General features: G+C 31.9%; 1 long non-coding RNA gene across 2 annotated transcripts in view; it reads right to left on the bottom strand.

Moving 5' to 3' along the window:
- LOC102164767 (uncharacterized) overlaps positions 1–18,553 on the bottom strand; it is a 614,073-nt gene that overhangs the window by 298,787 nt on the left and 296,733 nt on the right. The window lies entirely within an intron of this gene.

The following is an 18,553-nucleotide window of genomic DNA, read 5'->3' as shown; positions in this document are numbered from 1 at the left end:
TATTGGATAAAGCTCAATAAGTGATATTTTTAACATCAATATTAAGATATATAAGAAATTGCATCCTTTCAGTTATAAAACTTATTGCTTTAAAAATTATTATAATTCTCAATAAAATTATCAAGACACCAAAATAAGTGCTGACAAGGATGTGAATAAAAGGAAACCCCTATACACTAATGAGAATATAAACATGAGTGCAGTCATGAGGGAAAACAGTATGGAGATTCCTCAAAAACTGAAAACTAGAACTGCCATATGATATCACTTTTGGGTATATATATATAGTCGAAGGAATAGAAATTTTGGTCTTGAATAGATACATGCACTTCCATGTTCATTGCAGTCACAATCACATTACTCAAGATAATGAAGCAAGCTAAGTGTTCACCTATGGAAGAATGAATAGAGAAAATGTGGGAATAGATAAAATGGAATGTTACTCAATCTTAAAAAGGAAAAAAATCCTTTCATTTGAAGCAATGTGGACAACCTGGAGGACATCATGAGAAGTGAAATAAGCCAGACAGAGAAGGACATGCTACACAGTACCACTTAAATGAGGAATCTAAAATATTCAATCTCTTGGAGTTGATAGTAAAATGCTAGTTCAGGGACTAGAAGGAGGGGGAAATAGGGAGGTATTAGTCAAAGGGTCAACGTTTGTTATACCAGATGAATAATCTCTAGAAATCTACTATACAGCACAATGCCTATAGACACTAATACTGCATTATGCACTTTTGAACGTGCTAAAAATGTAGATCTTATGTTGAGTTCTTATCATACAGAAAAAGAGAGTAGGAAAAAAATTTTAGAGATGATGGATTGTTTATGGCATAAATTGTGATGTTGGCTTCGCAGGTGTATATTTCTCTGCAAACTCATCAAACTGTATACATTAAATATGCTAACTTTTTGTATGTGCATCAACTGGTTTAAAAAAGATGGAGAGAAATGCACATCACTGCTGTGAGACCCTAGGCAGAAGTGCATAACCTCCATATAATCATTAGAAATATTGGGCTGAAAATGAGGATAACTCTACTAAGTAACTGAAAATTATGACTGAAAATGCCAAGATCATAAAAGATGCAGAAAGACTGAGGAACTGTCACGAGATCTAGGGGCCGTGACAATTAAATGTCATATGAGATCTTCAGATCGATCACGGAATGGAAAAATGACATAAGCTGGATAAAGTGATGAAACTGAATAATGTTTATAGACTTTTAATAGTATTGTATCACTATTAACTTCTTGGTTTTGATGATTAAACTATGGTTATGTAAGTGTTAACTTCAGAGGAAGCCAGATGACTGGTATATGGGAACTCTTAAGCTACAACTCCAACTTTTCTGTGTGTCTTAAATTTTTATGTCAAAAATCTATAAATCTTTATGTAAATACAAAACATTTTTAAAGGGCCCCCAAATTAACCAAAAATCCACATTTTTCCATAATTTTAAAATACTTTCAGTGAAAATCAAGTATAGGCCATATTCTGGGCTGGGTTATATAAAGCACAATCTTGGAGCTTGGCTGCCTTCACTTAAGTTTTAAGAACACATGTTTCTCAAGCTGTTTTTTGAGAGTTTAAATCTAACTTACCCTTTGTCTATCCTGTTAATATTTAACTAACTGGTTCATTCATTAATATTCATTCAATAAATAATTATTGATATAGAAAAATAAATGAAGTATGTTCTTAACAAGACAATATATCTCATAATATAGTTTCTTTGAAGGGAGAATGCCTATTAAAGTCTCAGATTCAAGGGCTCCACCCTAAAAGCCATGGCAGTTTGGTGCTGGAAATGCAAGCTCCTCAGGTTTTTGTGATAAACACTAAATGTGGTTCCCCCTTGGACCACAATGTAAAGATTATATAGATCATTAAAGTATAAAAGACTTCTGTTATTTTTGCATATTTAAATGTCTTAATTCTTTTAAATGGGAGAAGGTTAGAGAAACATCTGCAGAAAAGAAGACACTGAAGTAGTCTTGAAGAAAGAGAATTTATTAGATAAAGCAGATCATTTCAAGGATAGGAAACAGCATATAAAAGAGCAGAGAACATGCTATGAAATGATACTCTAAAGAAAAAACATCATATCTCAACCTTCAACAGTATATTCAGAGACCAAATTAACTTGTATTTTGTGACTTTTAAAAAAAGCCATAAAGTGATAACCAAGTGATTTTGCCTAAGTTTAAATTTAAGATGTCTCTAAAATATATGAAAGTGAACAAAATAAATAAGAACCAGGTATGATTCATTTTATAAAATACACTTTTTTGGACTAATAGATTTAAGAAAAGTTGAAAAGCAAGAACATAGTTTCTTTATACCTTTCATCCATTTTTTCAACAACCTAAAAATAAATTTGTCAAGTTATCATCCTCTAAAGTTAACATATTATATTCATGATATAGTTCTTCTCCATAACCATGACACATTTCAAAAATGTAAAAGTGATACAATTAACTAAACTACTGATTTTATTTAAATTTTCCCAGTTTTTCTATTTTTCTGTCAGGATTAATCTCAGGATACCATACTGCATTTAGCCCAATTATCTTTTAAAATGTCATATACTTTATTGATCTGATATGTTTAAAGTAAAAGATTGAGTCTGAATGAAGTTTTTTAATAGACTAATTACCTTACAATGTCTGTACAAATACAGTACCTGAAAAACATACTAAATACTGTGAAGATAGGCCAGAATGCCTAATGTAAGGATGTATCACTGGTAAGTATTTTAACAGAATAAGTTAAAAGATACATCTATATCTACATATCTGTCCCTTCCAACCAAACAAGTCAAGAGCCATGCTACATTTGAATAATAGGTTTACAGACTATTGTTTCTCTTCAGTTACACTCTGAAATGAGAGCAAATGCTAAATCCTGATGATTTCAACATAGCTAATCAGAACTATTACATTGGGTAGTAATTTGAAAATTTAAATTCAAACTCTACAATTGTAACAATAATTGTATTTGACTATGATTATTGTTAGTCTGAATGTATGTCTGCTTGAGAAAAATAAATTCAATCATTTTACAATGTGTTGTAGAACATTTTTTATTTGAAGTCATTAAAGAATACATCTTCTATGAATATTTCAGAATAATATTATTTCTTGTCCCATTCTTCTGTCCAATTTAATATTTGATTCTATCATTTCCTTTATTACAACTATTCCAACATTCCATAAAGCAGGTATTTTTAAAATTAGTTTTACATATATTTTCTACGATACTTGAATATATATCATCATGGCCAAGGTCTCATATATCACACAATTTTTTTCTTTAACATGGTAACACAATTTAAAGAACTTCCTATAAATTACTTTCTTTGAAAAACAGAAAAATGCAAATTCCATAGAATGACTACATTGCTAAAGGCTAAACTACAAGACACCTGAAAACATCAATTTATCTCACTACCACATGGGCCATACAAGCAACTCAACTAGTAAACACACTTCTGATTTTCTTTCTTTCTTCCTTTCTTTTCTTTTCTTCCTTCCTTCCCTCCCTCCTTTTCTTCCTTCCTTCCCTCCCTCCTTTCCTTCCTTTCTTTCCTTTTCTTTCTTTCTTTCTTTCTTTCTTTCTTTTTCTTTTCTTTCTTTCTTCTCTTTCTCTCTTTTCCTCCCTCCCTCCCTCTCTCCCTTTCTCCCTTTCTCTCTTTCTTTCTTTCCACAGCTGCACTGCAGCATAAGGAAGTTTCCTGGCTAGAGATCAATTCAGAACTGCATCTGAAACCTAAGTTTAGGCCACAGCCACAGCAACATAGGATCTGAGCCAAATCTGTGATCTATGCCCCAACTTGCAGCAGAGCTGGATCCTTAACCCACTGAGCAAGGCCAGGGATCAAAACCACATCCTCATGGACACTATGTTGGGTTCTTAACCCATTGAGCCACAACAGAAACTCCTGATTTTCATTTTTGTTTTAAGTTACCAACTAACCAGCAGTTCACATCTTAAATGGATTGAAACAGTTAGGAATTTTGAGTTAAAACATATAGATTAAGGTACTGGTTTATTCATTCTTACTACAGAAACACATAAATAAGCTTTCACAAATCAATTTTGTTATATTGTAGTCAAATTCCTAACGATATTCTAACAGTGATTAATTATGCACATCTTTCTTCCTTTATTGATTCTATCTTTCTGACAGGTAGAAATGTGTTACATTAACTTGTTTTCTTGAGCTTCTTATTTCTCGAGGAGTATGCAGTGTAATGGACGGCTATGTTATTTATATATTATATTTTATGATGCCTCTGAGTATAATATTTTCAGTCATTCAAAATTTATATTAATTACATTTTCTATTCTATTGTTTTACTTGTGTGTATATGTAGGTTATTTTTCCAAAGCCACTGGATATTGTTGTTATTAACTAAGATGATAAAACTATAAGTAGTATTGGGTTTGAAGGATGTATCATAAATTTTAGACATAACTTTGAGATACTTATTAGACATTCAAGTAGAAATGCTGAGTAGTTACTGAATATATTAGTATAAATCTAGGGCAGAGGTTCAAACTAGAGATAAAAATTTGGAAGTCATAAATTAACAGATGGTATTTCAAACCACTGACCCTGAATAAACTCATCAAAGGATGAATAAAGAAGGGAGGGCCCAAGACTGAACCATAAAGCATGACGGTTTATTTGCTTTTTTAATTTTTTAAATTTTTTTTAGGGCTGCATCCATGGCAAATGGAAGTTCCCAGGTTGAGTCTGAGTTGGAGCTACAGCTGCCGGCCTACACCACAGCCACAGCAACACCTGATCCTTAACCCATTGAGTGAGGCCAGGGATCAAAACCCGCAACCTCATGTATCCTAGTTGGGTTGTTAACCACTAAGCCATGAAGGGAACTCCAAGCATGCCAGTTTAAAGGCTGAGATGAAAAGGACTAACAGAGAATAATGAGAAGTATCAAACTAGGAAGAAGGAAAGCTAAGAAAGGATGGAATTAAGAAACCAAAAGCAGAAAGTGTTTCAAAGAAAATGGATGGCCAATTTTAATAATGTCAGGGAAATAAAATTAAAAGCATAAAATTCTCTCAACCCAGAAATTTTCTCCACAAAGAAAAGGCTTTTATTATTGAATAAGTATTGAACCAAAATGTAATAGGAATCAAAGGCAATCCACTAAGAGATTGCTAAAACAGGATGAATTCTTATCCCTATACATAGCCAAACAGACACCTTACATTCATGTCTTAATATAAACTGTACCTAGTCGTCAAGTAAGAGAAATTTGACAGCATCATTTGCAATGTAAATCTCATCCTAACTTTACCTGTTAATTAACCATTTGGGTTGGCTAATTTGCTTTTCTTTTTCTTTTTTTGAGTCTTCAGGGCTGTACCCATGGCATATGGAAGTTCCCAGGCTAGGGATCGAATCAGAGCTAGCTGTAGCCTACATCCCAGTCACAGCAACACCATCTGAGCCGAGACTGTGATTTATACCACAGCTCATGGCAATGCCAGATCCTTAACACGCTGAACAAGACCAGGGATTAAACCGGTGTCCTCGTGGATACTATACTAGTCCGGTTCCTTATCTCTGAGCCACAAAGGGAACCCCAGCTAATTGGCTTTATGCAAATGAGAAACAAACTTTTCATCTCTTTATCACAAAGCTAGTTTTGCAACTCTAAGCAGGGTACCCACTAAAGTTAGCCTCCTACCCTCCCACAGAAACTAGAAATTAGTATTGCTATCAGCCTCAGTGTTTACACTTCAAAGAGAAGGCTCCCAGGGACTTGAGAAAGACATTCCTGGGTCATAAGCAGACAAAAGACTCATCTAGTTTTCCAAAGGATTAATATACATTTCAAAGAGAGGAGAAAGTACTTACATATTTTCTAAATTACAAGCGTTCTGAAATAAATCCTCTGGTTGGGGGACGGGGAAGGTGAGGGAGAAGTCGCTTTCCTTATTTTCAACAGGAAAAAAGAAAGCCTCTAATTTTTAACATTTATTCTTCCTTACGTCAAATAATGCTTGTAAGATAAATAAAATAAAGATTGAGAATCGAACTTTGGATTATGGGAACTGACAAAAACTGCTTTAGTGGGGCGAACTGGGTAAATTTTTATTACAGGAATACCTAGTTTTAGTTCACTTAGCTTTATTGCGCTTCACAGATATTTCATGTTTTACAAATTTAAGGTTTGTGGCAAACTTGCAATAAGCAAGTATACTCTCACTTTTTTTCCAACAGTATTTGATCACTCTGTGTCTCTGGGGCACTTGTGTTGTGAACTGGAGACTGACACTTGCCATTTGCCTCTACTTGTAATGAATCATGAGCCATAGCAGCTCTGACCCACAATAACCCCTGAAAGGAGCTCAGGGTGGAGATTAGGAGTGAGGCACTCTATGCTCTGGGAAAACTGGCAGAACAGATCTTCAGATAGATACTTTCAAAAGATTTTTATGAGTCCAATTTTTGCATCTCCTCCCATTTTTATCTAGAAAAGCACTAAAATCCTGGTGACGTTTGATCCTCCTGACTGGCAATAACCTTCATGAGGCTAGGAGGAAACTTCAGGAAACTGCATGCTTGGTTGCATGTACTTCCTCCACCAAAATGACATATGTATACTGGGATTTCCTCCTACCTCTTCAGAACAGTTTTTCAGAGCTATTGAGATGTTGCCTTAGAGGCTAGTTTCATTTTGTTCAAGTAAAACTTAACTCTCAGCTTTTACATTGTGAGTATTTTTTAAGTCGACAGTGTCTCTGTGCCACTTTTCTTTCTTTTTTTTTTTTTTTTCCCAAAAATAGAGGTAGCATATTATACTTCCACCAGAAAAATACCAAAGTTCTGGCTTCTAAAAATTTTTGATATTGTTTAGTCTAAAAGTTTACTAATGAAGTTTAGTCACTGTAGTGGTTATGTATTTATCTAAGTACTTTTGTTAGATGTATGTGTTGTGAATATTTTCTCCTAGTATGTGATATATCTCTTCATTTTCTTAATGGTATCATTTGAATAAGATATTTTAAAATTTTACGAAGTCTAATCTGTTCATGTATTTCACAGTTGGTCCTTCTGTGTTCTCCAAAACAAATCTTTACCTATATCCAAATGATGAAAACATTCCCTTATTTTCTTTCTTGTGGTAAAACTGTCAAGTAAGTCAAGTTGGTCGACAGTGTTTGTTCAAGTCTTCTATATCTTTACTGATTCTCTGTCTACTTATTTTCTTGATCACTTAGGAGGGTTGAAGATTCTTGGAATTGTCTATTTCTCTTTTAAATTTAAAAGCTGCTGCTTAGTAATTTGAATAGTTGTTATGAGAACATAAGCATTTAAGATTGTCATGTGTTCTGGATTAAGTGACCCTTTCATTACTATTAAGCATCTCATAGCCCTGGTAATATATGTGTCCTGAAGTCTATTTTATTTAATGTAAGTATTGCCACTCAAACCTACTTATGATTAATGCATGATATATCTTCTTTCCCTTAAATCTGTTTACACCTTTAGAGTGGTTTTTACACATTCAGCAAAAGTTGGATCCTACTTTTCATTTTGTCTTACATTTTTTGTCTTTTATTTGAAATATTTAATTAGAGCATTTATAATCAAGGTAATTATATATTTGGATTTTAAACTAACATCTGGTTACTCATTTGTTATTGGTAATCTCATTCTTTACTCATTTTGTACTATTCCTCCTTCCCTGCCTTCTCTGTGACAATTTATTGAGGTATAATTGAAATACAATAATCTGTACATATTTAAAATGCATAATCAGATGTTTTAACGTAAGTATACAACTATTAAACCATCAACAGAGCCAAAATAGTGAAAGCTAGCCACAAAAATTACTTTGTTTCCAGTTTATATTTCTTTCCTTGGTCCTCTCTTACATGATTCCCCCCGCCCCCCAGGAAAGGACCTATTTGCTTTATGTCCTTATAAGTTACTTTCCATTTTCTAATAATTTATATAAAAAGAATACACAATATATAATCATTTTAGTAAGGGTCTGGCCTTTTTCACTTAGTGAAACAATTTTAGAGTCACAGTTCTTTCCTCTTTCTTGCTGAATAGTATTCCACTCTATGGTTATACTACAATTTGTTTGAAAGACATGGAGCTGCTTTGAGCTTTCTACTTGTTGATGGACATCTGGGTTGCTAAGATTTTTCTCAGCTTTTAAAACTAAAATTGATATGAACATTCATGTACAAATACATGCATGTACATAAGCTTTGATTCTTCCAGGTGATATACATATTTTACGATTTTGTTTAAAATTGGAATTTATTTACTAAGTAATATTTCTTCCTTGGCCAGTGAAGCCAAAGGGGTCAGGAAATAACTTCGTAGGATGGTTTTGAATTAAAATAAATTTTTATATGGTTATTGGGGCATTCCCATTGTGGCTCAGCAGGTTAAGAACCATACATAATGTCTGTGAGGATGTGGATTTGATCCATGATCTCACTCAATGGGTTAAAGATCCTACATTAAGGCAAGATGTAGTGAAGGTTGTACATGTGGTTCAGAACTGGCATTGCTGTGGCTGTGGTGTAGCCCTCAGATGCAACTCTGATTGAACCCCTAGCTTGGGAACTTACACATGCCACAAAGGTGGTCGTAAAAAGAAAAAAAAAAAAATTGGATAATTGAGGTCTATTTCTTCATTAGTGAGCTTTGTAGTTTGTATCTCTCAAGAAATGTGCCCCTTTCAAAAGAACTATTGAGTTTATTACTACAATTTTTTCATTATATCCCCTTATTTTAAATGTCAAATGTGCACTAATGCCAACTTTCTCATTTCCTGTTTTTGCTTTTTTTTTTTTTTTTTTTTTTTTGCTTTTTATGGCAGAACATGGAGCATATGGAAATTCCCAGGCTAGGGCCTGAATTGGAGGTCCAGCTGCAGGCCATGCCACAGCCCCAGCAATACCAGATCTGAGCCATGTCAGCAAGCTTTGCTGCAGCTCACAGCAATGCCAGATTTTTAACCCACTGAGCAAGGCCAGGGATCAAACCCACATCCTCACGGATAATAGTCAGTACTAGTCAGGTTCATTACCACTGCACCACAATGAGAATTCCCTGATTTAATGAATTAATCTTTTGCTGTGTTTCTATTTTCTTTCTACCTTAATCTTTATTTTCTTTATTCTCTTTACCTTGAATTGAACTGGTTCTTCTTTCCTACTATCCCACACTGGGTATCAAGGTTAATGATGTGCATTTTTTCTTCTTTCCTTGTAGGCATGTAAGGCTATCATATTCCCTTAAGTTCTGGTTTATGGCAATCCTACAAATATGATTTGTTGTATTTTCATTTCTACATAGTCCAAAATAATTCTAAATTTCTTTATTGATTTCTTATTTAACCTATGGTTTTCTCCAGCCTTCACATGGACTGAATATTACTTTAATGTCTCATTTGTTCTCTACTTGGTCTTTCCAGCTATATCTTTTTCTTTTTTTTAGCAATCACTTTATAGTTTACTCAATATAATTTTAATCACCACCATTTTCTTTGCATAAAAATATGCAGTATTATATAATGTCAGAAACTTCCAACAATAAACTTCATTTTGTCCCTTTTGTTATTATAATACACTTAAAAATCCATGTTTTAAAGACAAATATATACACATTTTACTTAAATATTCAATATTCTTTGAAATGAATGTTTACTTTGAAAAATAAGTATTTTACATTTTATAACATATTTACCACAACTGTTCATTCTTTTGTGTAGCTAGAACTTTTATTCTGACATCATTTTCTTCTTCTTTAAAAACTATTTTTAACATTTCCTTTGGTGCAGATCTCCTAGCAACAAATTTTCTGAGTTCTCCTTTGTCTGCAAATATTTTACTGCTTAAATTTCCAAAAGATATTTTATCTAGGTATGGAATTCTAGGTTATATTTTTTCCCTTTCACTCTCCTCCTCTCCTTCTCTCCAATTAGTATATTAAAATTCTATTTAACTATCTTCTGATTTTCATACTTTCTAATGAAAAATCTGTCAGATTAGTTTCTCTGTATGATTTGTGTAATTCTTTTTGTTTCTCTTCTTCATTAGAATTTTGCAGCTGAATTACAATTTATCTTGTGGTGACTGGCTTTGTGTTTATCCAGCTTGGGACTAGCTAATATTCTTTGACCTCTAGATTTCTAATTTTCAGCTACTGTTGAAAATATTCAGCCATTATTCATTTCAGTCTATTCAATTTTATTCTGGGATGTCAACTGCACAAATGATATACTACTTGATAATGTTTCAAAGATATCTTCAATGTTCTTTGTCTCTGTTTTCAGTTTGGATAGTTATACTAATATGTCTTCAAATTCACAAAGGTCTAAATTGAATCCAAGCCATTATTTCTAATATTGTATTATTCATATCTATCTTTAATTTTTCTGTTATAGGTTTTACCTCTCCTATATATGTGTAAACTTTCCCTTAAGTCCTTGGCTATCCTTTGAATATTTACAACAGCTTATTTTACTCCTTTACAACTAATTCCATTTATTTTAAATTTCTTAATCTCTTTCTACCGACTGATTATTTTTTAAATATATATTGGTCATATTTTCTTCTCTTTTGATGGATACCAATGTTTTATTGAATCTTGAGTAGATTTTGTTTATATTGTAAATTTTCAAATCCTTATATTTTCCTGATGCCTCAACATCCCCACGAACAAGCTATAAGTACTATGTCCAGGTGTCCAGCTACAGTGTGATAAAGCTGGTCCCTATCACAATTTCCCCTCCTTGCCCTCCCCTAAATGTGACCTGGTAACATTCAAGTGAAACAACAAAATCTAGTCACACCTTTACTTGTGTACCCTAACCTGACCCAAATAAAGGCATTTGCCCATCGTTTCTTCATTCTCTCCCAGATCCCTGTTGCTTGGTTGAGCCAGCTTCCTAGGGTGCTTCTCAAATGACCTCCTCCCAGGCATGCCATGCTTCCCTCTTCTAGGAACTGTGAATACAATAAATCCTTTTGTGTGCCTCTTCAAGTATAATTTCTGCAGCTGTGTTGAAATGATCCTTAAAGATCCCACAGGAGAGACTTATTCCATCATTTACCATGCATGCTATTTCTCTTAAGGATATTTGTATTATTTTAAAGAAGGATTTAAATTACTTATAGATAAGCTTGATTTTTTTTTATCAAGGTGTGTCTAGAAGAATGCTCTTTATTCAGGGCTATTTAAGTCATACTACCCTGATAGTATGATATCCTTTCGCAGTCTCTCTAGAATGACCCATATACTTGACGAGGTCTCTACAATCATAAAGACAGAACTTTGAGCAATTCTTTGTTCTTTGTGAACTCTAGGAATATGCATATATAGCTTCCCAGTAAATGTGCTTTTTTTTTTCTATGTGTGCTTTTTTTTTTTTTCTATGTATGTACAAATTGGTGTTGCAAGACTTAAGGGGACCTTATTCAGTTTTCTGGAACATAATCTCTTCAAAGCTGGTATTCACTGTGGCCCTATGTCCTGAAATTCTAGCTACATTGGCATCCCCATATTCTAACATTTATCTTCTTTGATTCTGACGTTTTCCCCCTTTTTTCACAAGACCCTAGATTTTTTGATTTTGGTATTCTTTCCTTCTTTAGCTACCATCAGGAAATTTTCTCTAGAACAGTATGGTAAGCTGTTTTATCTAGAATAGTATTTTGTTTCACCTTATTCATTTTTTTTTTTCTGAAACCAGAGTCCATGTTGACTATTATGCAATATCTTAAAACTGTTGTGTCACATATTAAGCACAATTTTAAGTTAATGATTGAGTACAAGTTCTCTAGTAGTTATGCTTTCAAATTCAGAAGCAGAAGTGTGCTCACCTATCTTCAGTGTAACATACTGATATGTTAGTTAAAATCAATAAAAAGACTTCAGAAGTAATGACAAATGTATTACTGAAATATTAGGAAACTACAGCCTCCATCTAGGAATTTACACTCAATGCAGTAGCTATCTCACTTTAGCTTGTTAGAAGCTAACTACACTTTTAAAGTTCTCTGGACAGAACTTGTATTTATTATCCTCATACAGCCTTCAATATCACTGTCTGACTCAGATTTACTATAAACCAGTTCGTTCTGATACTTAGTCCTGTAGAGAATACAGCAGTGTATGATATTGACTCGAGGTGAAAAGCCATGAAAATCTTGTCCTCATTTTTTGAAGCTGGAGCCACTTGATTTGTGGTCTCTATATAGTTAAGAGAAAAGGCTACTGAAAATAAGGCTTTGAATATTTGTACATTACTAAAATACAGCTTTATGAGAATTTTTAAGTGGAAAAAGAAAACTGTTTCTTTTACTCTTATAAACTTACAGAAGGAAAGGAAAAATTCCAGTCTATTGTTCTACTCTGACTAGTAAGGGAACCCTTTCTATAATCATCTTTTTAAGATAACTTTAACTACTATTTTTGCACTTGCTGAATATTATAGACTTACCACAACTAGTAGAATTTCAGCAGAGAGTAAGTTCAAACCATAACAAAAAGAGTATGTCAAAATCAAAGTCCTAATTAATAAAAATTTAAAGGTTATCTATTAAAATGAACCTATTTGAAATGAGTCTGTCTGAAAGGATTTTGGTTGTTCCATGTGCACAGAACAAATGCAACTCAACAATTCTGTACACTTAATCCCTGAATGAAAATGACATTATTCCTTATTATAGGGAGCATCCTAGAGCAATATTCAAAGTGGTCTCAATGGGGGAGTGATTTGTAAAATTAAATTAGGGAATAAATTATATGAGATTAAATTTAGAATTACATGCAGAATTTAGAAAAAATATACCAAAGTCATGAGAGAATATATAATTGTCTGGAGTACTAACAGATCCTGTATGACTTAGTAACAAGTGAAATATGATTAAAATATAAATTGATTATTCTGGCTGAAGTGGAGGCATCAGGGGGTATTAATTAAAACAATCCAATCTGCATTAATGTAAGATCTGTATACAACACATGCTAGGGGTGTCTGGTTGTCCAATAATATTCAATAAAGCCTACTGTGTGCCAAAATAAATTTCACTTATTTCACTTGTTTTACCCCTCCATATGATTCTGTGAAGGTTCTATTATTTTTACTTCATGATACATGAAATTTAAAGCTAAAAAAATTGTTAGTATCAACCATTCATTGAACATTTATTTATCGACTACAGGAAATGTCACATAGTAAAACTAGGGCAAGCTTTGTTTAGAGAGGCATACTCTATTGCCTTTTGTTAAATTATATAAAGTCTCTGTGCTTCAGCTTATTCAACTTTAAAATTACTATAACTGTAACACCTACCTTTTGGGTCAGTATAAATGTCATCAATCATATATATGTATAAATAATATAGTATAGATTAGCTCAAATAGTTAATACATACTAGATATTCTAAATGCAGTAGTGGACATATCTATTACTATTTTGCTAAGTTTTCGGGTACTATATGAGACACCTTGCATTCATTATCTTATTTAAATGAATCCTTCTATTTCTGATAAATTGGAATTATGTCAATGATTAGAAACTCAAAGTTCAGATGATGAAAGTAATTGCACTGACTTATTTATTCACTTTGCAACATTTAGGAGTCCTTATTATATATTAAATACTATGCAGAGTTCTTGGGATTCAAAGAGGAATAAAGTTCATGAGGAAAAATATATATAGTGTATTAGATAGCAACCTATGCCAAAAAGTCTTGAGATTAGTAGAGCACACTATGGTTTACACAGTGATTTTACATATTTTATATTGTTAGATAAGTGAGATAGGGTTATTATTTAAAATCATACGTAAACTGATGTTTCTAGTAGTATGTGCCTTTAAGTTAGACATCATGGTTATTATGCATGCTGGGTATGAGGAAACTGTCCTGAGAATGGGCAGAATGGGATATTAACAATATTAACTAGCTATCGTAGTATCTTTGTCTAACTTATCAGTGACCCAATTCCCACTCATATAGTTTCTGTTTGATTTTGCAGAAAAGACAACCAAAAAAGGTGAGACATTCATAATACGTAATTCATTAAATATTTCTTCTCCAATACTTATCTGTATGTGATAAAACTAATTTATAGTCATTACTTTAATATTTGATTATGAAAACTATCTTTCAAAATTAAGTTAAAAAATCAAATAAAAAGGAATGCTGAAATGTTGGTTAAATATGTCTCTAAATCAAACCAAGGTATTTTAGGATTCCCATAATTAAACATAGTATTTTATATACTTGGAACTTAGTTTGCATTCATACTACACAAGTATAAGAAAAAGTAGCATTGAGAACTTTGTGTAGATACTCATGTTGCAACAGAAGAAAGGGTGGGGGAAAAATGTAATTGTAATGTATACATGTAAGGATAACCTGATCCCCTTGCTGTACAGTGGGCAAATTAAAGAAAATTATAAAAAAATAAAATAAAATAAAATAAAAATTTCAAAAAAAAAAGATTATGGATAGCATCAGAAAAACTGGGATTATGATTTAAAGTCTAAATCTATTCTGTACCAAACTGAATTAATTAAATAACAATAAACACACACACACAAAAAAACATTTTGTATTAGTCTAAAAGTAAACATTATCTAGATATTTATACTGTTGCTGCAATTACACTCTACAGTGGTTTTAAAGTTTATTCTTTATAAAAATTTGATAATGTTTCAAATTTAGTAACTTTTGTTCTGCTGTCCTGCAGAGTAATACAGAAATATGCTTATATTAAGCTAGATATCAAATTTTCTTGAGAGTATGTTTTTTAAATTTTTAACTACTGGGAGACAAACAGGTTAAAATGTACCTTCTATAGACTATTTTGGTTTGATTTTTTTAAAGTCTTTTTTAAAGAAATAATAAGTAAATTAATTAACTAAAGTATTATAAATGTCTTCAATGTTTCTATTTCTGCCACTTCACAATTTAAGATCTTGTTTGTAAGAAGATCTCACTAAAAATGGAGATTGCGAACAGAACATTTTTGAGGTCAAAAGAGACCTTCAATTTCATCTAGTCCTTCTCAAAGTAATTAAATGAAAACAATAACATTTGAGAAAACCGTGTGACTTTGGTTTCCACAGCTCTCAGAATAATTGGATTTTTATTTAGACCAGGGGTTACAAACTCAAATCCTTCAGTAGTGGAAAGAGACATCTTGTGAGACAGCCAGTGAAGGTGTTAGGACTGTGGTTTTCTTTTGGGAAATGGAGAGTGCTTACCAACCTATATATAATCAAATACATTAAGAACAAACCAAAAAACATGAACTACACAAACAATATAAACTGGGTCGCCATTCTTCTTCTTCTTATTTTTTCTCTTCAGGGCCACAGCCGTGGCACATGGAAGTTCCCAGGATAGGGTGTTGATCAGAGCTGCTGGCCTATGTCACAGCCACACCAAAGCCAGAACTGAGTCATACCTGTGACCTATGCTGCACGATTGTTAACCCATTGAGCAAGGCCAGGGATTGAACTGCATCCTCAGGGACACTCCTTGGATTGTTAACCAACTGAACCACAATGGGAACTCCACAGGCAACTGTTCTTTTTTGTTGTTTTTTCGGTCTTCTTTTCCTGTTTTTTTCTTTTGCTTTCTTTTTTTTGTTTGTTTTATTATGGTTGATTTACAATGTTCTACATTCTTTCCAATGCAGTTTCTCCTTATCAAGTTCTAGATTTATTTTTATTTGACAATATAAACAAATCAAATTTTTAAATAACTCAGATTTTTTAAATTATGATTCACACAAAGAATATGAATGGATTTTTAATTTTTAATGAAGATTTTTATATACAATATTTCAAAATATACAAATAATAGTAACACATATACCTGCCATTAGCTTTCTCAAATACAAATATTCTGGAATATTTATATCAGAAATTTTTTTTCAAATAAAGAGATAAAGAATTACAAAAAATTTAAAGGATTCTATACATTCCTCATATACTTCATTGCTCTCAGTTGCTACCCGGAGATAAACACCACACTGAATATGAGTTCTTTTAAAAAATGCTTTTGCTTTGTCACTGCACATATCTATGTACTCTTCTGCAAAGTGAGATTTTAACTATTACATATAAATTTTATACTTAAATATGTTAATATGGAAAGCTCTAGCCAATTTTATTTTCACTGTTATTGCATCATATAAATGTAAGTTTATTTCTTTATTATCTTACTAAATAACATGTAGGTTTTCCCCAACATTTCCAACATTCCCAATATCTCACAAATAATAATGCAATGAGCTTTCAGATATATGTTTCAATATATATGCTTATGTATAAATTTATTTTTAATGTTATATATATTATATACTTCAGGTGAAAGTGCAGGATAGTAAGAACTGGATTTTCATATACATGTCTTCAATTTTATTAGATATTGACTAATAATGTCCCTTCAAATGATGTACATGAGAAAAATTCTACTAGATTATAATGCACTACAACACAATGTGGAACTGACTTCCTATTATTTTATTTAACAGTTTATATCTATGTTCATAAGTAAACCTTTAATAGTATTTTCCACTCTCATCCTCTTCTTGTTTATATTTTTCTACCTTCATAAAATGTATTGGGTAACATTCCCAACTACTGTTCAATTTTAATTCTTAGAGAATTAGTATGTAAAACATGAGTAGTAAATGCACTTTGGAGATGTAGTAGACTGTGGTTTAAAATTATATATATTCAGCAATTTCTGCAGAGGAAATAGGGATTTTTTTTAAACTATTAAAAATTTTAAATGTTTTTAAAAAATTATTCTATTTCTTCTTGACAAATTTACTAATGATTTCTTCATTAAAATGTCATTTTCCTATGTTTAAAATGTATAATAATATATTTGTTCACAATATTTTTGAGTATTTAATGTGTGCACTTGAATATTTTTATAACTAATTCTCCCTCCCCCTTTTTAATATTTTTGTTCTAAAAAACAAATACAATTGTGTTTTAAATAGCAAACAGGATATTGATTGATTCATATCAATCAGATAACAAATGCCCATTTTATTAAAAAAAAGCTTTTGTGTGTCTATCCTCTTCAGTGTTCCTTAATTTTTACTTTGTCCATTTATACATTTACTGATTTCTCCCATATATTTCTTTCACTTTCTCCTATAGTCCTTTACTTTATTGGCATCAATGCACCACTCATATATTTAAAGCTTCATTATTAAAATAAATCCATTACAAAATTTAAACTTATCATTAATCATCACTATAGATGCATCCTGAAATTTTTCACATACGGCATATTCATTATTGTTTAGTTTAAGAAGGTTTTATTTCCACTGTGATTTCTTCTTAGATACATGAGTTATCTAGGAGTGTATTTTAAGTTTCAGATACAGGATTATAATGTATAAAAGTTTATTATATTTCTATTCTTAGGGTAACACACAAGATTAGACTACATCAGAAGCACACAAATCAGATATCTAATCCAGTGGCAAGTTTTAAGGATACTAGCAATTAAAAGGCTCAAAGAAAAGAAAGGGCCTGTAAGACTAAGATTTCTCTTCTGGTCCTCCCTTCCCAAGCAGATGTGCTCTTATAGCCCAGAATAAATGAGCTTCTAAGTGAGCGATGCGTGGTTTCTCAAAATGCAAGGAACATCTTAATTGTAAGATAGCTCTATATTACTAATATTTCTATTCCAGAGTTATACAGCTTCATTGATCTTAGTTTTATTTACCCCATGCAATCCTCAGTGGGTGAAGTCCTCCTAAGGGCATTTCAGAGACAATGTCTCTTTTAACAAATATCATTAATCACATTACTCAGAGTTTGAGTTAACAAGGAGATTATTAGATTAAATCACTTACATCCTTTCATTTCCTTTAACTAAGAGGACCTCATAGCTACCCCCATTCTACCTGCTATTTTAAATACAATTACAGGCTGTACTATATTGTTTATTTGAAACAGAATGAGTAGTCTTTGGGTCTAATTGCTTGTTGAAATATTTGGAAGAAGAAATATGTTTGTAATATTTTATATAGAATTATATGTATTTATAAAATTGTTTTCAGCATTTTATATCCTTAGTAGTTCTTTATCCACATTGTTTTGAAATGTGCCTCACAACTGTGAATTTGTTAATTTTGCCTTTAATTGTCTTGGTTTATACATTTGTTTTGAGGACATGATTTTAGAAGTGAAGAAATTAATGGCAGAATATTTTTTTCACTTTTTTTAGTGCCCTCTGTTTTCTTCTTAGTATTTATGTGTGAATTAGTTTGAGCTGTTATTTGCTGAGAATACAATGGTCTATCCTTTTATTTTCATTTTTCAGTAGGTTTTATTTTACATATGCTTTCAAAACATTTTTTATTAAAGTATTGTTCAGGGTTAGTAGATAAAAAATATTTTACCTATGTTTTTATTTTTCTTCTAATTTATCACCATGGTTTCTTTATCACAGTAATTTAATGTTCTTACACTTACTGCTCACAGATATATCTGA

This window comes from Sus scrofa, chromosome 1 (genome assembly GCF_054392235.1).
Source record: "Sus scrofa isolate SSC_HxYL_T2T_F1_AM1 chromosome 1, Sscrofa_HxYL_maternal_Yorkshire_Landrace_v2.0, whole genome shotgun sequence".
Taxonomy (NCBI): Eukaryota; Metazoa; Chordata; class Mammalia; order Artiodactyla; family Suidae; genus Sus; species Sus scrofa.
This window is presented reverse-complemented; position numbering and strand designations above follow the sequence as displayed.